Source organism: Erythrolamprus reginae, chromosome 1 (genome assembly GCF_031021105.1).
Source record: "Erythrolamprus reginae isolate rEryReg1 chromosome 1, rEryReg1.hap1, whole genome shotgun sequence".
Classification (NCBI taxonomy): Eukaryota; Metazoa; Chordata; class Lepidosauria; order Squamata; family Dipsadidae; genus Erythrolamprus; species Erythrolamprus reginae.
Genome location: NC_091950.1, coordinates 49,664,984 through 49,687,857, shown reverse-complemented (window position 1 = coordinate 49,687,857; position 22,874 = coordinate 49,664,984).

Below are 22,874 nucleotides of genomic sequence, written 5' to 3'. Positions count from 1 at the left end.
ACATAGGAAGAAAGATAGATGTGATAATATAAAAGAGGGTGAAAGTTAACTTAGAGGAGCGGATATATGAAAGGAAGAGAATATATAGGATAGTTGAAAGAAAGGAAAGATGATTGGACAGGGGACGAAAGACACACCAGTGCACTTATGTATGCTCCTTACTGGCTTCTTAGGAACCTGGAGAGGTCAATCGTGGAGAGTCTAAGGGAGAAGTGATGGGGGTTAGGGGTTGACACAATTGAGTCCGGTAATGAGTTCCACGCTTCGATAACTCGGTTGTTGAAATCATATTTTTTACAGTCAAGTTTGGAGAGGTTCGTATTAAGTTTGTTATAGGTGTGTTATTAAGTTTGTATAGGTTCGTATTAAGTTTGTTATAGGTGTGTTTGTTATAGAAATGTTATAGGTGCCACCTGAGAGGCCTCCAGAACTGTTGGTGCTACTGTGTTATATACCAGTTGTACAGTATCTTCCAAGTACTCTTCAAAGGTACCCTATATATTGCAGTAATCCAACAGGGAGATGAATAGGGAAGATGGTGTACATAGTTTACAATCCGGGGAAGAGAACAACTGGTGCATAACACAAAGTTGTGAAAAGGCTCTTCTAGCCAAGAGTGCCACCTGTTCTTTGAGCAGAAGTTTCAAGTCTAGGAGAAGCCCCAGATTGTGAACTACAATTGTCTGGGGTATTGCAAATCCATCTAGGACTAATGATGATAAACCCCCAGATCCCAAGGCCCGTTGGACCCCCAGCCTTTTATTACATTAAAGATACAATGCTTTTTGCTTTCATTAGTTTACTTATTGCATAATATCTAGATGCCTTTTTAAAAAAATAAGGATGTCAACTTTTTCATTGTTTTCGCTTTTCAGCCTGTAAATTCTGGCAGCATTCCATGCAGAAATATTGCAACTAAAGCATTTCCTAAATGATAATGTGTTGGGACTACAATGGAATCAGCACCTGGCATCCTTGGACAGCTATAGCACCCCAAAACCTTTGACTGCACCCTCTGCTAATGCTGACCCCAAATTTGTGTCCAATTAACAATGCTAGATCTTCAGATACCCTGCTATTCCATTGCCCATGATTCTGAGTCATCCAGGTCATGGTTGTCCCAAAGGTGCTTTTTTTCTTTGTTTTTCTTTGAAGACATCACACTTCTCATCCAAGAGGCTTCTTCAGTTCTGACTGAGTGGTGGGGAAGGGAAGGATTTATATTCCTTGCAATCATCTGGTCGTTAGCACTCTCAGAATTCAGAAACAGTTATGAGAAAAGCATGGTCTTCTGGTTTTTACCTAGGTGCCTTAACTACTAAACTAAAATTAGTGATCCTTGATGTTAACTGTTTTGGGGAATAGACTTTCAGTCGAGCCCAATTTGTCAAAATTTGAAATTTGGAGCCTTTAGGGAAACAAATGTTTTGTCTTCCAAGAAGAAATACAATTCTCTGTTCCGCATTGACTTCATAGCACCTGTAATGAAAAAGCTTGAACGAAACAATATTTTATCTTATACCAAAGCAGGCAAGCATCTAAAGCATTTCTCGGGTGAAAACCAACTCAGGTTACCTGTTTACCAGCAGATTTGGAATTATTATTATTATTATTATTATTATTATTATTATTATTATTATTATTGTTGTTGTTGTTGTTGTTAAATCACTGCACCGGAGACTTCTTTGGGTTCAACAGGTTTATTCCATGAGACATAATAGAGTGAACAGCTCTCTTCAACAATCAACTCCCAACAAGGGCAATGGCTAATCCGTTGCCCTATTTATACTATTTCTTTTGCGCGGGAATATTTCTGACAACCGTTTATTTTTGGCGGCATTCTAAACTCAAGCCGCGTCTTAACCAATCAGCGAATTTTGCCTTTATTTCTTTTTACGGACATAACAATTATTATTATTATTATTATTATTATTATTATTATTATTAATAATAATAATAATAATTAGATTTTTATGCCGCCCCTCTCCGGAGATCCAGAGCATTCCCTGAAGTGCAGGCACTGATCAAGAGAAGTATGCTTGCTAGGACATTGATCAAGACAAGTATAGTAGCTAAGTTGATGGTTTGCCAGAGATGAAAGATTTTAAGAGCTGCAAAAATGTTTACTACTACTCTGGGCATGGCTTATTTTGTGGGTGTGGCTTGCCGGCCATGTGACCAAGTGGGAGTGGCTTGACAATCATGTGACTTGGGGTGGCTTAAAGGTGGCCAACTTGATGTCACTCATGTCAAGGGTTTGGGTTAGGGTGCCTGGCCTCTCCTCGCCTCAAAGAGATACGATTTCCTATCTATTTACTATTACTGAACATCCAAAATATATTATTTAATTCTATGTATATATGCCATATGCGGACATACTTATCACACACAGGCACAAAAAATATACATTATGTACTATATAAAGTGTATGTACACAGACACACACACAGCTCTTCTAAAATTATACACAATCAACCTCATTTACTGCAATAGGAAAAACATACCCACAGCCCAGAAGGGAAAAAAAGGAAAAAATTCAATTTTTTTCTACTGGTTCTGCGTACCTGACCGTACCCGTAGGAGCCCATCACTGGTATGTGTGTGTGAGCATGCATATGAAATAGTTCTCTTTTTTTTTGGCTGAAAATGAGTTACAACTCCCTTTTTTGGATTTTTATTCTTTTGCATTGGTCTTGTGCATTTGACTGCATACTAGAGCTTGGAAATTTAGAAGGCCGTGGTTTGCCTGGCAAGCAAGTATGTGAAAACATCTCTTCCTTTGTTTCTGCATGTCAGCTGCTATTAAAGGCACAGTGGAAAGTGAACTAAATGGCACCCTAAATGACCTTCTGGAGAGGAAGACTGGGTTCTCTCATTTTTTTCCTAGTAGAGCTGGAGATACCCCTACCAGAGAGAGCCTTTTCTCGTGGAGGTTTAATTAAGCCTCTTTAAAAAGGAGATACCCCATTGCCTTCATTTCTTCCTAGCAGCTGCAGCGTTTGGGATTAATGATTTCTGTTGACTCAGAAGGCATCCTTAATTAATTGGTTAGCCTGTTTTCAAATCTTACATATTCCTTTTTAAAAAAATAAAATAAAACTGCAGATGGCAAGTTCTACCTTGGAAGAGACATTCCCCTATTGTATGTGGGAGAGAAAAAATGGATAATTTTATTTCTGAAATTAAAGATCCCGGTAGCACATATGGTTGTAATCTAAAAAAAAAAAAAGTCAGTATCTTTTTAAATAGATTACTTGGATGTATTTAATGGCGTAATATTCTTCACGTGTTTCCTAGATTATTGTTTCCCAACCTTGGCAACTTAAACATATTTGGACTTCAACTCCCAGAATTCCCCAGCCAGCAAATGCTGGCTGGAGAATTCTGGGAGTTGAAGTCCAAATATCTTCAAGTTGCCAAGGTTGAGAAATACTGTCCTAGATATAAATCCCATGTTGTTGAAGGGAGATAGCTCCACATAAGCATGTTCAGGACTGAAGCCTCAATTGATTGACAATCCTACTATCACCGGCAAACACTTTTAATTTAAATCTGAGAAAAATACATTAATTTAGAGGCAAGAAGAATTGATTTCTGTAATTCTGTGGAAGGCAGATGATACCCAGCAAGTGAAAGAGTCTTTTTGGATGTACGGCATGCCATATATCAGGGGCATCAAATTCAAGGCCCGAGGTCTGGATTGGCCCACAGGTACTTAGATCTGGCCCATGGACTGCCCTGGAAACAGCGAAGGACCCGTCCGTGGTGCTTCTGCCAGTGAAAATGGGCCCCAATCTCCATTTTTGGTTGCCATGGTCTCCTGCAACTGCCTGTCAGTGAAAATGAAGCTCGGACCTCCTGAGCTCTATTTTTACCGAGAGAGAGTTGCATGAGGATGTGGCTGTGGAAAATGGAGCTCGGAAGCCTGTTTTCACAAGTGCACCTGACTGGATTGGCCACGCCCACTCTGGCCACACCTACTCCGGTCCACAAGGTCGAACACAACCCTGATGTGGCCCTCATTGAAATTGACATCCCTGCCATATATGATAAGGTATATTTGCTGAAATCCACTTTTCTTCATATTTCTTCCAGGACTGCCTACAGATGAAACAGGTTTTATGACTGGCTTAGTGAAAGTTCAAAGTTATGACTAACCTGAAAACAGGATTTACAACGCAGATTCAAAGCTCTGATGATTCCCCTGCCCTCCACAGTGATCACATGACCAAACGTTGGGCATTCGGCAGCACAACCACATTTAAGGCTTTTTTTCAGTGTCTCAGTCACATGACTGCTTTTTTACAATGGTTTTGCTGAAAAATACACTTCCATTTTTGGCAAAGAACACAAGAGCACACAACAGATTTAAACTTAATATTAACCGCTCCAAACTTGACTGTAAAAAATATGACTTCAGTAACCGAGTTGTCGAAGCGTGGAACTCATTACCGGACTCCATAGTGTCATCCCCAAACCCCCAACACTTTACCCTTAGATTATCTATGATTGACCTATCCAGATTCCTAAGAGGTCAGTAAGAGGCGAGTACAAGTGCACTAGAGTGCCTTCCGTCCCCTGTCCTATTGCTCTCCTATATCTCTTATACCAGGGGTCCCCAAACTTTTTACACAGGGGGCCAGTTTACTGTCCCTCAGACTGTTGGAGGGCCGGACTATAAAAAAACCCCTATGAACAAATCCATATGCACACTGCACATATCTTATTTAAAGTAAAAAACAACATGGGAACAAATACAATATTTAAAATAAGAAGTAATAAAGTAATTTATACATTTTTATTAACAAGTAAATTTAAACTTAAATCAAGAAACTCCCTCCATTTCTCCTTCCTTCCTTCCCTCCCTTCTTCCTCTCTACTTCTCTCTTCCCTCTCTTTTCTTCCTTCTCTCTCATTTGTTTCATTTTCCTCTCCCTCGTTTTCTCATTTTTCTCTTTCTCTTTTTCTCTCTCTCTCACTCTTTCCATCTATCCCCCTTTATGTCTTCCTCTCTATCTCTCCCTCTTTCTCTCTCTGTCCCTCTCTCTTTCTCTCTCTTCTCTTTCTCTTTCTTTCTCTGTCTCTTTCACTCACTCTTTCTCTCTCCCTCTTTGTATCTCTCCCTCTTCCTTTCTCTCTCCCTCTTTTGCCCTCTTTCTCTTGCTTTCTTTCTCTCTCACTCTATTTCTATCTCTCCCTCTCTCCCTCTTTCTTTCTCTCTCCCTCTATTTCTATCTCTCCCTCTTTCTTTCTCTCTCACTCTATTTCTATCTCTCCCTCTTTCTCTCTCCCTCTCTATCTCTCCCTCTTTCTTTCTCACTATATTTCTATCCTTCTTTCTCTCTCACTCTCTATCTCTCCCTCTTTCTCTCGCTTTCTCTCTATCTTGCTTTCTCTCTCTCTCCGCTGCTGTTCTTGGGCATTGTTACTTCTAAGCTGCGCTGAGAGAGAGAGAGAGAGCGGAGAGTACCGGACTTCACCGTCGCCTCCGCCCCCGCCTGGCTCTCCAGCTAAGAGGCAGCAATCACGTCCACCCCTTCGCCCTCCACGGTGCCCAGCCCCACGCCGCCTCCGCCTCCGGGTAGCGCGCCCGAGCTCTTCCTGCAGGAACGGGTGGTGGGGTGGAAGTGGTTGGACTTATCTACACGCGCGCCTGCTGATTGGGAAGAGAGGGGAAAAAATCTGCGCCTCCAAAGAGGGGGGGGGGAGAAAGAAAAAAAGAGTTCCAACTTGGCGGAAGGCGGAGGGGAGAACCGAGCGTGGTGCAGCAAGTTTGCTTGGCTTTCTGGGGCTTTTTTTTTCCTCCCCTTCCACCACCCCCGTCTGAATGTCGTTTGCCGCTTAGGAGTGACCCTCTCTCGGGCTTGTTGTGGATGTGGCGTGGATGAGGGGGAAAGCCCGACTGCCCGGAAAAGCACATTTGGAAAGTCTCTGCCAAAATCCCAACGAAGCTTCTTTTTTCTTCAGTAGTCGGTAAGGAGGCGAAGAAGAGGTTGAACTGGTTTTGCTAATTCGCGCTTACGGCTTTTCCCCTCATCCACGCTGCATCCACAACAAGCCCGAGAGAGGGTCACTCCTAAGCGGCAAACGACATTCAGACAGGGGTGGTGGAAGGGGAGGAAAAAAAGCCCCAGAAAGCCAAGCAAACTTGCTGCAGCACGCTCGGTTCTCCCCTCCGCCTTCCGCCAAGTTGGAACTCTTTTTTTCTTTCTTCCCCCCCCCTCCCCTCTTTGGAGGCGCAGATTCCCCCCCCCCTCTTCCCAATCAGCAGGCGCGCGTGTACATAAATCCAATCGATTCCACCCCACCACCCGTTCCTGCAGGAAGAGGTTAGCGCGCTACCAGGAGGAGGAGGTGGCGGTGGCCTGGGGCCGGGCGCTGGGCGCCATGGAGGGCAAAGGGGTGGACTCTTTGCTGGAGAGCCGGACCGGGGGCAGAGGCGACGGCGAAGTCCGGTGCTGGGGCCATGCGGGGCCGCTCATCCAGGGGGCCGTGGACCGGCAAGCCGCCCTCCACGCTCTCTCTCTTTCTCTCTCAGCGCAGCTGAGGTAACAGTGCCCGGGGACAACAGCGGAGCTCGGAGGCTGCAGCAACGCAGCGCCGAGAAGGACCAGGTCCCTTGAAGCCGCCGCTGCCTCCATTCGGGCAAATTCAGGGGGGTTCCTGAATCTCCCGTCCATTCACCGCGGAGGATGAGGTGAGGAGGAGACGCCGCTTTCCTCCCCACCCCTTGCCTCTGCACCGTCTCCTCCTCACCTCATCCTCCGCGGTGAATGGATGGGAGATTCCAGAGCTTATTATATCTATTGATAAAATCTCGTGTGGTCCCTGCGGGCCGGATAAATCTTCTCAGCGGGCCGCATCCGGCCCGCGGGCCGTAGTTTGGGGACCGCTGTCTTATACCTTTCTTCTATTCTTATATCTCTTCCTCTATTCTTTCATTGATATATTCTATTACTATACCTTCTTTTCTATTATTTCTTAGATATATTTTACTATGAGTATCTCCTCTATAACCTTCATCATGTATTTTACTATGTGTATATAGATATATACCCACTAAAACCTTCATTGTGTATTGGACAAAATAAACAAACAAATAAACAAACAAACAGACAAACAAATAAATAAAGTTATGCTTAGTAAAGTTTGTTTATGGTTTGTTTAAGATCGTTATGTTTACTTATCAACTGCTTTACAAATTTCTGTTTGATTTACAGTCTCTGCATTTGTTTCACAACCGTTTTAAAATACAAAATTTATGACTGACATGACATATGACCATAACTGGTTCACTCCCTTACAGTCGTATGTGCATAAGTGCACCAGAGTGCCTTCCGTCCCCTGTCCAATTGTCTCTCCTTATCTCATTTATCTTTTCTTCCTTTCAAATATGTTCGCCTATACTTTTATATCTTTTCTTCTATTCTTTTCTTTACTAAATTACTACATATCTTTCTCTTCAATGTGTATTATGTATTGGACAAAATAAATAAATAAATAATTAATTAATTAATAAAAATGTTTGGGACTGAGATCAAAATGGCCGCCGCAATGGTGTCATTAAAGCTCTGCCTATTGTTTCTACCTGTTGCACATACAATATTTTTCCCTGTTCTCTGCCACATTTCTTGACATATTCAGTTTTTGACAATGCCTGAAATTGGTCCCGTTTGTCCTTAATTATGTTAAGATTTAGATTATTGTGCACCAAGTATGACTTAAATTAATCTGTGTGCACCAGATATGTCTGACGCTTGGCATTTGCCCCAAAGTCTCTATTAATGTTTGTGTGTATGAGAGAAAGATGCAATCACACAACTTTTCTTTCTGTAGCATTTGATATCTGAAGTGTCTACAAGAGAACTGAACATTAAAAAGTACAATATTCAAACAGTACATTGTTTCAAACAGTCTGCCTCGCCTTCCCCATCTTTCACTAGAGATGTTATTTATTCCACTTGCATTTAACTTCATCACTCTGCTAGTATTTAGTAACAATAAATCCTGCCTAGCAAATTTTCAGCTTTCGTTAATGCGGCTCTGTTGTGAGTTCATCTATTATTGACAATCTTGTACAAACATACCAACCAGAACAATAGAACCTGGCATTCTTTATTACACATTTCTCCCCATCTTTGCTGCATTGTAATAGCAAATCTGAAAAAGACTGAAGATGCCAATCAGGAAATATGTTTCCCTTTTCTGAATGGTGAACAATTGCAGGGAGAAGAGATGAAGGGGGAAAATGCAGGAAGTATAACACAAAAGCTCTCCAGTGCATGTGAGCCTTGACATTCTGTTATTTAGCTCTCTTCGGTACTTAATTTATCACTTTCTATTGCTTTTGAATCCCCTCACTTGACTTTTTAGCAATGAGCTACAGGTATTTATTTATTTAGCATACTTACATGGCCACTCATATACCAATGGTGGTACTCAGGGTGGCAAAAAAGTAAAACCAGTTTTATAACACACACACAAACCCACAAACCCACCTCCATCTCAATCATAGCAGAAGAAACAGCCACACCAGTCCTCCATTAACATGCTGAGCCCAGGATCTGGGGGAAAGCCAGGTCTTTATGGGCCTTCTGGAAGGCTACAGATTTGGCGGTGTCCATATCTTGGAGGTGGGGAAGGCTCTTTTGCATGACAGGCTCCATGACAGAGAAGACACAGCTTCCTGAGATCACCATGGACACCTCTAGTTTATTTATTGGATTTATATGCCACCCCTCTCCGAGGACTCGGGGGCTGCTTACAACATATATAAAAAGACAATACTACCTGGTGCCGCTGCTGATGGCGCCCTCTTGCTGCCGGTGCGAAGAATGAAGCTCTCCTTTTTTCCCGCCTTCCTTCTTTGGGGCCCAGCAGGAGAGCACCGGCAACAGCGGCATCGGGCAATAGCCGTACCGGCAGCGCCCCGCCCAGCTGGAGCTGCCCTGGGAATTTCGCAGCACACCTGGCCATGTCTCGCGGCACACTAGTGTGCCGTGGCACACTGGTTGGGAAACGCTGGTCTAGTTGATGGGACCTGGAGAAGGGCGACTCTGTGGGACCTAACCAGTTGCTGGGACTCATATGGCAGCAGGCAGTCCTGCAAGTAATCTAGTTGAGTCACATTAGCATTTCGCCATGTCCAGTTGGCGAAGCAGTGGAAGTGATGTGCCGGTGCCTGGAGGCTGTTAGGGTCTGGATGGTGTCAACAGACTCAAACTCAACCCTGACAAGACAGAGTGGCTGTGGGTTTTGCCTTCCAAGGACAATTCCATCTGTCCATCCATTACCCAGGGGGGGAGAATTATTGACCCCTTCGGAGAGGGTTCGCAACTTGGGCGTCCTCCTCGATCAACAGCTAACATTGGAACACCATCTCTTGGCTGTGGCAAGGAGAGCATTTGCCCAGGTTCGCCTGGTGCACCAGTTGCAGCCCCATTTGGACAGGGAGTCTCTGCTCACAGTCACTCATGCCCTCATCACCTTGAGGTTCGACTACTGCAATGCTCTCTACATGGGGCTACTTCTGAAGAGTGTTCTGAAACTTCAGATCGTGCAGAATGCAGCTGCGAGAGCAATCATGGGCTTCCCTAAATATGCCCATATTACTCCAACACTCTGCAGTCTGCATTGGTTGCTGATCAGTAGGTTGCTGACCTATAAAGCCCTTCATGGCATTGGACCAGAATATCTCCAGGACTGCCTTCTGCCGCACGAATCCCAGCGACCTGTTAGGTCCCACAGAGTTGGCCTTCTCCGGGTCCCGTCGACTAAACAATGTCGTCTGGTGGGACCTAGGGGAAGAGCCTTCTCTGTAGCGGCCCCGGCACTCTGGAATCAACTCTCCCTGGAGATTCGAACTGCCCCCACCCTCCTCGCCTTCTGCAAAATGTTGAAGACCCATTTATGTCACCAGGCATGAGAGGATTGATGACCCCCCTTCTGACTAGTACGATTTGAGTATGGTGCGATTGTGTAGCTTATCTGTTTTTTAATGATAGTAGGTTTCTTAACTTTGTTTTTTAACATTAGATTTGTATTGTATTGCTATTTTTGTTGTGAGCTGCTCCGAGTCCTCGGAGAGGGGCAGCATACAAATCTAATTAATAATAATAATAATAACAACAACAACAACAACAACAATAATAACAAACAACAACAATAATAATAATAATAATTTAACATTAGCATTTAGATTTATATACCGCTTCACAGTGCTTTACAGTCCTTTCTAAGCGGTTTACAGAGAGTAAGCATTGCCCCCAACAATCCGGGTCCTCATTTTACCGACCTTGGAAGGATGGAAGGCTGAGTCAACCTTGAGCCTACTGAGATTAGATCTGCCAAACTGCTGGCAGCCCGTGATCAGCAGAAGTAGCTTGCAGTACTGCACTGCACATAACCTAAACCCAATCATGGGAGGCAAAGGAAAGCAACATTCATAGAAACATAGAAACATAGAAACATAGAAGACTGACGGCAGAAAAAGACCTTGTGATCCATCTAGTCTGCCCTTATACTATTTCCTGTATTTTATCATAAGATGGATATATGTTTATCCCAGGCATGTTTAAATTCAGTTACTGTGGATTTACCAACCCAATTCATTCCATAGATTCTCTGTTGGCCCTCCTCTTGCTGATATGTTCCTAGAGTAGACTTTTCCTCACACTCTGCATAACAACTGTGGAAAAAAAAAAACCCTGCATGAGCAGGAATGTTATGTCTGAATGAGCTGTAGGGCAGTTCTACTCACAATACATACAATGCCGCGATTGTGAGTCCATAGACACTTCCATGATGTTATGCTGGTAATAACATGGACGAGTTTGGCCGTGCTGCCTATTAGGATATTTTTAATGACTTCTGAGACAAGACAGCAGCCCTACGGATGTCCTAGTAGCTTCCCACCCCAGGATTAATCAGAGTTGGATGTGAGCAGCTAAAAAAGTCAAGCTGGCAGCCACAACAGTGTGATCAAAGCTGCCTGCCAGCCTCTTTTTGATGTCCATTGGGTTTGTCAAAAAGGGGCAGGACTGTGATCACATGTTTTGGCTGCCAGCTTGATTTTTTTCCCTTTTAACCAATTTCCTCCAGCTCAATTTGTGTTTGTTTGTTTGTTTGTTTATTTATTTATTTATTTATTTTGTGCAATACACAATGAAAGTTTTAGTGCATATATACTATGTGTGTGTGTGTGTGTGTATATATATATATACACACACACACATATAGTAAAATACATGATGAAGGTTAAAGAAGAGATACTCATAGTAAAATATATCTAATAAATAATAGAAAAGAAGGTATAGTAATAGAACATATCAATGAAAGAATAGAGGAAGAGATATAGGAATAGAAGAAAGATATAGGATATACAGGAGAGCAATAGGACAGGGGATGGAAGGCACTCTAGTGCACTTGTACTAGCCCCTTATTGACGTCTTAGGAATCTGGATATGTCAACCGTGGATAATCTAAGGGTAAATTGTTGGGGGTTTGGGGATGACACTATGGAGTCCGGTAATGAGTTCCACGCTTCGACAACTCGGTTACTGAAGTCATATTTTTTACAGTCAAGTTTGGAGCGGTTAATATTAAGTTTAAATCTGTTGTGTGCTCTTGTGCTGTTGTGGTTGTAGCTGAAGTAGTCACCGACAGGCAGGACGTTGCAGCATATGATCTTGTGGGCAATTTATTATTTATTTATTTATTTATTATTTAGATTTGTATGCCGCCCCTCTCCGCGAACTCGGGGCGGCTCACAACAAAAAATATAAACAATCGTACAAATCCAAATAAATTCAATAAATTTAAGTATTTAAAATAGTTTTAAAAAGAACCCCACTATATTAACAAGCACACACACAAACATACCATACATAAATTGTACGTGGCCGGGGGAGGTGTTTCAGTTCCCCCATGCCTGACGACAAAGGTGGGTTTTGAGAGCTTTATGGAAGGCAGGGAGAGTAGGGGCAGTTCTAATCTCCGGGGGGAGTTGGTTCCAGAGGGCCGGGGCCGCCACAGAGAAGGCTCTTCCCCTGGGGCCCGCCAACCGACATTGTTTAGTTGACGGGACCCGGAGAAGGCCCACTCTGTGGGACCTAATCGGCCGCTGGGATTCGTGCGGCAGAAGGCGGTCTCGGAGATATTCTGGTCCGATGCCATGAAGGGCTTTAAAGGTCATAACCAACACTTAGATCTTGTTTAAGGCGTCTTAGTTCTAGGCTTTCTAGGCCCAGGATTGAAAGTCTAGTCTCGTAGTTGTTGTTAGCCAAGATTGGCTAGTGCTGTCTGTCATCTGCCATGGCACCTTCTATTACTGTATGTAATATAACCAAAGTGCATGAAATGGAGTAAAAAAAAAATCCCTCTGTCTGCACTGCCTTGAAAGGTTCCTATGGGTTTCTTCTGAAAACATGATTATAACAGGAGATTTTTTAAAAAGACAGGACAATTTCCACATCTATGTATTTAAAACCTTCCATTTTTCACGTTTTATCTCTTAATTTACCGATGAGCAAGAAATTGGATCTTGCTGATTTTCTTTCTTCTTTTAAAAAAGAAACCCTTCGTGTAATTAGGTAAGTCATATAATTACACCTTCTCAAGGATTCTCTCACCCATGAAGGGGATATAAGCTGGATCAGCAAGGTGGGCTTTCTGGATGCAAGTTAATATTGCCCACTCAGCACAAACATCTGAACTGTCCTTCCCCCCAAAGGAGGAAAAACTAAGTGGGCTGGAGAAGAGAGCAGAACTGAGCAGAGAGATAGATACCTTGGAAGAGAATGAGAGATTGATGGATCAGCAGGTACAAATCTGAAAGAGAGGAAACAGATTGTTTTATCTGTGTTGTGTGAGTGGGTGCCTGTGTTTGAAACTGCAACAAAACCAGGTTGTCCCTTTATTTATTTATTTATTTATTTATTCATTCATTCATTCATTCATTCATTCATTCAGTCAGTCAGTCAGTCAGTCAGTCAGTCAGTCAGTCAGTCAGTTAGTTAGTTATGCCTTTAAGGGATGGAAAAACCTTGTCAAAACAACAACAATTTGGTGTAAAAAGAGATATAAAGACAGTTTACATATGTAAATCCATCATTTTCAGAATCAGGAATCCAAATGCTACAGAATGTTTTGTTGATACAAATACTAGAATACATCTTTCTACTACTTCATTTCTTTTTGTGGGCAATAAGATGTTTTATAAGAGGACAATTAATAAACATCTGCTACTTGAAGTAAAAAAGTTGGAAATGACATTTCTACAAAATTTATTTATTTTTATTTATTTATTTATTTTGTCCAATACACAATAAGGGTTTTAGTGGGTTTTAGTGCAAAAACACAAAGATTGGAACTCCAGCCTGATGATGGTGAATGGGATTTCACCGAAACGTCGCATAGACATGCAAAACATTACACAGGGCAAAACCCGAACTCAGAACAATCTACATATATATATATATATATACACACACACACACACACACATAGTAAAATACATGATGAAGGTTATAGAGGAGAGACTCATAGTAAAATATATCTAAGAAATAATAGAGAAGAAGGTATAGTAATAGAACATATCAATGAAAGAATAGAAGAAGAGATATAGGAATAGAAGAAAGGTATAGGAGATATAAGAGAGCAATTTTCCCTACTTGCCTCTATTCGTTTCCTGAATTCAAATTCTTGAATTGAGGCGAGCAGAGAAATGAGTTTACAGAATTTATTCCTTGTATGCTCCTCCTCTAACTTCTCTTGCAAGGCAGTTGTTGGAGGGGGGGAGGAAATCAAACAGTTGTTTGTCAGTTTGCAGCCTGTGGATTCCCTGCCAAAAAAGAAGGGTGAAAAAAGAGATTAATGTTGAAGGTTTCCGCCTTGCTCACTGCCAGGCTACAGCACTGCCAGAAAGAGCTGCAAGGATCTGCAGACAAAAGAGCTCACATCAATCCAGATTGTCTCCTTCATTCCTGCAGCCACCGCAAAAAGAGCCCACTGGTAGAACGGTTGGGAAAAGCACCTGATTGCAAAATGCTGACATGCTGTCTTTCTTATTGCACAGGTTGTAGTGGCTTTCAAATGAAAACAAAGGAATGGTGCTTTTGCAATCAAGTTGATACCCCTCATGGTAATCATTCAGATTTTTTGGGGTTTTTTGCAAACGGCCAGAGGAATATATATTTCATTGTTCTGGAAATGTGGATGGGGAGGTATCCAGGTCGTTTATTTTCTCTCCTTTGGTATGAAGCAATGTTTTTTTTTCAAATTTAACTACTTTAAGACGTATGGACATCAACTCCCAGAATTCCGTAGTGAGCAAGCTGGCCAGGGAATTCTGCAGTTTGAAACCCACATATCTTAATATTGTCAAGTTGAAAAATGCTGGCGTGGACTATAGGCAGGAGGAGTTTTGTTTTCTTGTACCTGATGAAATTCTGGGGATAAGGCACTGACTGAAAAAAATACTTTGGGGACTCTCTTTTAAGTCAGCCGAAGGAAGCACAGATTGCCACAGGATGTTTTCTGCCTATTTCTAGCGTTCTGAAGTCAGTAGACGTTTGCTTCAGATTGCTTCGGAGACTGATGAGGAGAAAAGGAAGCGAGGAAGGAAAAGGGGAGGGGGGGGATGAGATGGGAGTGCGCTAAATGACAAAAATGGCTGGATGACCAATTTTATAGGCTCTTCGTAACAGAATTGGTTTATATATAGTGTGTATTTCAAAATTGGTAACACATACATTCATCTCAAAAATAAAAAGATGGGTTATAGAAATATAATTGGTAACTTTTTCTATCTGAATCTACTTGTCAGCCGGAAAGCAGTAAACAAACAGGAAGAATGTGCCTTAAACTAGAAGCCAAGCACTTGAATCTTTTGTTTCCTGTCACCAAAACAAATATTTCATAACCAGGATAGCCATAAAGTAATTTCAGACTCTGGACTTAGTTATTTACACAGCAGCTTTCCTAAGATGGCAACATGAATTGCTTTACTTAATTTTTGACAAATGTATATTTTCTTTTATGTACACTGAGAGCATATGCACCAAATTCCTTCTGTCTAATCGCACTTGGCCAATAAAGAATTCTATTCTATTCTATTATCAGAATAGAAGAGAGTTTTAACTCTCCTCCTACTCTGTTTTGTTTGGGACCTCTGATTTTATGTTCTGCGACACTTTTGAATTTACACAATCTAATCCTGTTGGGATGGAACCAGTGATCTCTAACTGATCATACAATCTTATCTTAATTGCAACATAATATCACTAGTAGAAGACTGACTGACGATTAACATAGCAATATATATTTCTCAAATGATGGGTTGCTTCATCATTGGGATTAAACACTAATCTACAACAGGGTTTCCCATACTTAACAACGCTAAGATGTGTGGACTTCAATTCCTAAAATTCCTTAGTTAGCATGCCTGGAGCACTGAGGAACTATCAGAGGGTGGGAAAAGAGCTGATTGGTTCCCATCTTCAAAAAAGGGACAAAAATGGAACCAGGGAATTACAGACAAATCAGCCTGACATCAATACCTAGGAAATCCTGGAAAAGATAATAAAGCAACAGATCTGCAAACACCTAGAGGTCCTTGGAGAGGGGCGGCATACAAATCTAATTAATAATAATAATAATAATAATAATAATAATAATAATAATAATAATAATAATAATAATAATTTGTTCTGTCGGGCTCTCTGGTAAACTCCTCCCAAAAATTCACAGGTACAAATTTCAGACACACACACGTTTGAAAATTCAAAACTCAAAAACAATGTTCTTTATAATGAAAATTCACTTAAACCAAGCCCTCTTTTGGTATAGCCAAGAGCACTCGTCTCCAACCAAACTGGTAATTTGTACAAGTCCCTTATCAGTTCTGTGATACTTAGCTTGTAGCTGTGAGGCAATTCACAGTCCTTCTTCTTTCACAAAGTGAAACACACTTTGCTCTGGTTTAGTTTCAAAGCGGGGAAAAATCAGCACACAAAAGGTCAAAGTCAGTAAAGCAGTCACGAAACACAATGATCAGATAATCCTCCACGATGGCCAAACCCACAGGCTGCTATTTACTCACTAATTACCACAGCCCCACCCAACCACAGGTGGCCTCATTTTCTTTGATAATAATCTCTCAGTTGTTGTTGCCTATGTGTCGCTCTCCGCATGCGTGGCTGTATCATTAACTCTTGTTCTGAATCCAAGGAGGAGCTAGATAATTGATCTCCTTCTGAGCTGTCTGCCACACTCTCCTCCTCCCTGTCACTCATGTCTTCTTGGTCAGAGGAGCCTTTATCAGCAGATTCCACCGGGGGCAAAACAGGCCTGCAGCATGTGGATGTCCCCCCCACATCCACAGTCCTTGGGGTAGGAGCTGGGACAGAGCTAACCACCACCACCACCACAACAACAACAATAATAATAATTATTATTATTATTTACAATTATAACCAGAAGCCAACATGGGTTTGTCAAAAACAGATAATGCCAAACAATTTATATTTCATTTTTTGATAGTGACTAAATTTAGTGGATCACTGAAATGCTATGGTCATAGTCTACTTGGATTTCAGTAAGGCTTTTGACAAAGTGGACCACAGCCTAATCTTTGTAAGTTAGAAAAATGTGGGATAGACAGCATCACTACCAGATGGGTTCATAACTTGCTGGCAAACTGCACTCAATGTGTAGTCCTTAATGGAACAATATTGGACTAGAGTGATGTAGGGTCTCCTGCACCAGCAGGAGGTTGGTTGGACTAGATGACCTGCAAGGTCCCTTCTAACTCTAATAATAAATAAAAATAAATATCTACATGGATGGAAGTAAGCAGTGGTTTGTCTTAAGCCCAGTATTTTTTAATATTTTCATAACAAATTTTGATGAGGAAATAGAAGGGAAACTCATCAAATTTGCAGATAACATCAAGCTGCATGAATGGGCAACACCCAGCCCAGAAGATAAATTCAAACTCCAGAAAGAAGACATACGTCACTTTTTTCAGTATTGTTGTCACTTCAAAGCAGTGGTGGAATTCAAACACTTTTACTATCGGTTCTGTGGGCATGGTGTGGCTTGGTGGGCATGGCAGGGGAAGGATACTGTAAAATTTCCACTCCCTCCCCATTCCAGGGGAAGGTTACTGCAAAATCCCCATTTCCTCCTGATCAGCTGGGACTCAGGAGGCAGCGAATAGATGGGGATGGGGCCAGTCAGAGGTGGTATTTATTGGTCTCCAAACTACAGTGATACCTCATCTTACAAATGCCTCATCATACAAACTTTTTGAGATACAAACCCGGGGTTTAAGATTTTTTTGCCTCTTCTTACAAACTATTTTCACCTTACAAACCCACCACCGCCGCTGGGATGCCCCGCCTCCGGACTTCCATTGCCAGCAAAGCGCCCGTTTTTGTGCTGCTGGGATTCCCCTGAGGCTCCCCTCCATGGGAAACCCCACCTCCGGACTTCCATGTTTTTGTGATGCTGCAGGGGAATCCCAGCGCAAAAACAGGCACTTCGCTGGCAACGGAAGTCCGGAGGTGGGGTTTCCCAGTGAGGGGAGCCTCAGTGAAATCGCAGCATCGCAAAAACACAGAGGTCTGGAGGTGGGGTTTTGAGGACTTTGGTGTTTTTGCGATGCTGCGATTTCACTGATGCTCCCTTCGCTGGGAAACCCCACCTCCGGACTTCCATTGCCAGCGGAGCGCTTGTTTTTGCAATGCTGGGATTATCCTGCTGGGATTCCCCTGCAGCATCGCAAAAACACAGAAGTCAGAGGTGAGGTTTCCCCTGGTGGGGAGCCTCAGGGAAATCTCAGCAGTGCAAAAATGGGCACTTCGGCTGGCAAAAGGGGTGAATTTTGGCCTCGCTTTTCCATTGATTCCTATGGGAAACATTGTTTCGTCTTACAAACTTTTCACCTTAAGAACCTCATCCTGGAACCAATTAAGTTTGTAAGACAAGGTATCACTGTACTTAAAATTTCTGCTACTGGTTCTCCAGAATTGGTCAGAACTTGCTGAAATCCACCTCTGCTTCAAACAATCACTAAATGAATGGCTCTAAATCCAGGACTGCCTGTAACCCTAAACGTGGTTAAAATGTTATCCCAGAATGTAAAAACAGATGATTAGGGATATATATGGAGAGATTGCCCTGGAAGTTAGAAATTGCAATGGTGCCAGCATTGCAGTGAAAAAAAGTGCAGTAGCTAATGCCACAAAGACATCTTCTACACAAAAGCTTTGGGTCACTTGGGGCTCCTCTCAGGATTGGTTTGATGTCACGGCTTGGAGAGCTGAGCCAATTTATTCCTGGATATGCATAGCTTGTGGGCAGCCTGCTATCCCAACAGCAGGAAATCCCCGCCTTCCTTTGCTTCCTGGGCTCAAGCAGCTATTTGTCCCTTCCCTCCCTTTCTTTTTAGCATTCAGTTTCTGGAGCTTGCCTCTTCCTACATGCATTATTTAAAATAATCTCCCCTTCTCCAGCCACAGTAGCAATGCTTAGATAGAGTTAGAGGATTTTGGGGGTGGGTGGGTGAAGGGAGAAAAACCACCTGGTTGCAAAATTGCTGGAAGGCTATTATTTATCTTCATAATTCACAAAGGTTTTTTAATGTGGCAGATGAATAACACGGAGGCACTGAGAAGCCTTTGCAGGTTTTCGATACTTTAGTTTACGTTTTGTTTTTCAACAGATCTTTCAATAGATGGCTTCCCTATTCGCAATTGATCAGATGGTCTTCTTTCTTTTTTTTGCAAAGAGGAAGCTGGAGGCATACAAATAAACAATTTGAAAGGTGTGAAAATATGGTGTGTGTGTGTGTGTGTGTGTAAGGAAGGAAATCTGCCAGGCTCTCTGGTGGGAGCCTCCCAAAAATTCAAGGATAAAAAATTTCAGACACACACACGTTTGAAAATTCAAAACAATGTTCTTTATCACAAAATTCAAAATAAACTGAGCATTCTTTTTGTATTGCAAAGAGCATTTGTCCCAAAACAACCAGGTAGTCTGTACAATTTCCCTTAATTAGTCTTTAAGTACTTAGCTAGCAGCTGTGAAGAAATTTCACACCCCGTCTTCTTCCACGAAGTGAAACACCCATACACTTTGCTCTACGTTGGTTTCAAAGACGTGAAAAATCAACAAAGTCAAGGCACGATTCCTGAAGAACTGCGATCAGATACTTTTCCACAACGGCCAAACCCACACGCTGCTATTTATAGCAGCAGCCCTAATTACTGGAGCCCCACCCAAACACAGGTGGTCTCTCTTATCTCCGGTAATATGTCCTTACTTAGTCTCTTCTACGCATAATTCTGCGCTTGCGTGGGTCCAAGACGTCTTCATCCGAATCAATGGAAGATAATGGTGATTGACTACCTGGGCTGTGTGCCAAGCCCCCCTCTTCCAAGTCACTCCCACCTTCTTCTTTGTCCGAGGAAACTAAACTCTGAACTGACTCTGTCAGCAATAACAAAGGCCTATGACATGTTGAAGTTTCCCCTGCATCCACCTCCACATTCCCTGGGGTAGGAGCTGGGCCAGAGCCAACCACAACAGAAATAATAGAATATTATTTTATTTAGCATGTGTGGGGTAAGGGTGTCTTTGTTTTCTCTGCACCTCCAGTACTTTGGAGAAGGGATACTCTAATAATAATAATAATAATAATAATAATAATAATAATAACAACAACAACAACAACAACAACAACAACAACGAGTGGGAAGGGACTTTGGAGGTTTTCTAGTCCAACCCCCTGCTCAGGCAGGAGACCCTACACCAGTGTTCCCTCTAATTTTTTTTCGGGGTGAGCGGAAAAGTATAGTGTCTGAGCGGCAGTCCCTTTGGCACTGGGCGGCATATAAGTATAAATAAATAAATAAATAAATAAATAAATAAATAAATAAATAAATAAAGTAAGTAAGTAAGTAAGTAAGTAAGTAAGTAAGTAAGTAAGTAAGTAAGTAAGTAAGTAAGTGTGGGTGTGCGCTATTACACATGAGCAAGTTCTTGCATCCATTATTCTATCCTTTCTATGTCTTCCTCCCTCTTTCCTCCCTCCCACTTTCCTTTCTATCTCTCCCTCCCTCTTTTCTTTCTATCTTTCCCTCCCTCTTTCCTTTCTATCTCTCCCTCCCTCTTTCCTTTCTATCTCTCCCTCCCTCTTTCCTTTCCATCTCTCCCTCCCTCTTTTCTTTCTATCTTTCTTTCCCCCTGCCTTTCTCCAAGCCCTTCCTTTTCCCTCTCCCTAACTACCCCCTTCTCCCTCCTTTCTATCTCTCCCTCCCCCTTTCTCTCCCCCTTCCTTCATCTTTCAATCCCTCTCTCTCTCCATCCCTCTTCCTTTCTCTCTTCCTTCCTTCCTCTCTTTTTTGCTCTTTCTCTCTCCCTCCTTCCCTCCCTCTATGTCTTTCCCTCCCCCTCCTTCCCCCTCTCTCTCTCTTGCTTTCTTTCTCGCTTTCTTTCTCATTCACTCTCCCCTCCTTTCTCTCTCTCTCTCTTTCTCTCTTGTTCACCATGCCGGCAACAGAGAGAAAGAGAGAGAGAGAGATGGAGAGAGAGAGTGGAGGGCGCCGTTGTCTTCGCCTCTGCCCGGCGGCTCTGCAGCAAAGAGGAAGCAGCTCCCGGGAGGCGGAGCGTGGCCACGCACCGTGTCTTCGCCTCCGCGTGCCGCCTCCGCCCGGCCGAAAACAAAACGGCTCCAAAAGTCGGCCAGGCTCCTGGGAGGCAGAGTGTGGGCGGGCGCCGTGTCTTCGCCTCCGTGCGGCTCTGCAGCGAAGAGGCAGTAGCCGTGCACCGCCTTCCGGGAGCCCGGCCGACGTTTGGAGCCATTTTGTTTTCGGCCGGGCGGAGGCGGCACACGGAGGCGAAGACACGGCGCCCGGCCACGCTCCGCCTCCCGGTATCCCAGCCGACTTTTGGAGCCCGCTCGTCGCGACCGGGCGGCAGGCGGGCGGCGGGCGGTGGCGGGCAGCGAGCGGGCGGCCCGGCGGCCAGGTGTTCGGGGGGCAGCCGGCGCGCGCTCCCAAAATCTCCCTGCCAGCCCACCCGCCCGGAACATTCAAAATAAGAAAACCCTTCGCCTTCGCTCTTACTTTGAATGTTCTGGGCGGGGCGCGCAGGCAGGGAGATGGGAAGAGCGTGCGCTGGCCCGCGCACCCGCCAGCCTCCGGAGAACGCCTGCCCGCGCGGCCGAGGAAAAGGGTGCGCGGGGGGTATTTTGGAGCGTGCGCGCGCTCACATGCGCAGCTTACAGGGAACGGTGCCCTACAGTACTTCAGACAAATGATTATGCAACATCTTAAAACTTTCCAGTGTTGGAGCATTCACAACTTCTGTGGTCAAGCCGTTCCACTGATGAATTGTTCTGTCAGGAAATTTCTCCTTAGTTCTAAGTTGCTTCTCTCCTTGTTTATTTTTCACTCATTGCTTCTCATCCTACCCTCAGGTGCTTTGGAGAATAGTTTGACTCTCTCTTATTTGTGCCAAACTCCCCACCTCCCAAGCAGGTATACAGAGTCTATGCTAATCAGCCAGAAGTACCAGGAGTGATTAAAGTGCTAGCTTATAAATCAGGAGACTGTGAGTTCTAGTCCTGCTTTAGGTTAAAAAGCCAGTGACTGACTTTGGACCAATCACTGTCTCTTAGCCAAACTCAGCTTCAAAGGTTGTGGTTGTGAAGAAAATAGGCAGGAGAAATAGATATGTTCACCTCCTTGAGTTATTTATAAAGTAATAAAGGCAGGATAAATATCAAATCAAACAAACAAAAACCGCACACACACTTTAATTTTATTTTACCACATCTTTCTGGGTGATCTTCAGCCTGACCTTATAAACAGTAAGGTATTGCTTCCATCTTGATTTCCCCAGAATATCTCTAGTTTTATGCAATCGCTAGCACCGTTGAAATAAAGAGCAAAGGCAGAGAGCAATATAGAGAAGGTTATTGCAGAAGATCAGGACATAACCAATTGATGCAACCAGAATGGCTTTATAGACAGGCGTCTCAAGAAAATTGCTTACTACTTTAAATGCCATTCCAGCCCTTGTTGGTGCTGGTGGAAAAGCAGATCTATAAAAGACAATTCATGCTAATTCATAATAAAAATCATGCCCAGTTGTGCTATTTTGTCAGAGATTGGAATTATTGATAAATACACCTCCTTTTTCACACAGCCGTTGTTTACTCCCACATAGCCACGGTAATTAAACACTTCACCCATATCCCACAAAGTCATTCCAGGTCAGGCGAATTCAGTGATTGCTATTCCTTCCTGGTTCTGCCCAAGGCTGAGGATTTTTTGTAAAAAAAGAACAACATCGTCCTTCATTTCTCTATATTAAGTAATGGATGAAGAAGAATGCTGGCTCTGGAAAGGGCATTCTGTTCCATTAATTATTGCCCTAAAGAACCAAAGGATTTATACCTTTGCCCTTCGGGCTAGGTTCCTTTCACCCAAAGACAAAGAAGTGACCACGGCTTTAATTTCTCACATTTCCGTGTCCACATTTTTCATCAAATATGGGGCTCAATTTCACTTCTTCCAACAGTAGCACAAATGTCATCTCTGAACTATCCTGGTACCTCCAGTCTTCTTACCTTCCTTTGGGACTGTTTAGGGTTCAAAATATTCATAAATGATGTTGAAGGCTCAATTGTCAGGAAGGCAAAAACTTTGAAGTAGAAAGGCCTTTGCAAATTGAGTGAACAGAAAATAAAATAAAAACCGAAATGCAATCATATCCATTTGTATACTTCTATATCCTGAAAAGTGGTTCATAAATCATAACATCAATTTCAGCATTCCAAATAGCATCCGAGAAATAAATCCGAGTCC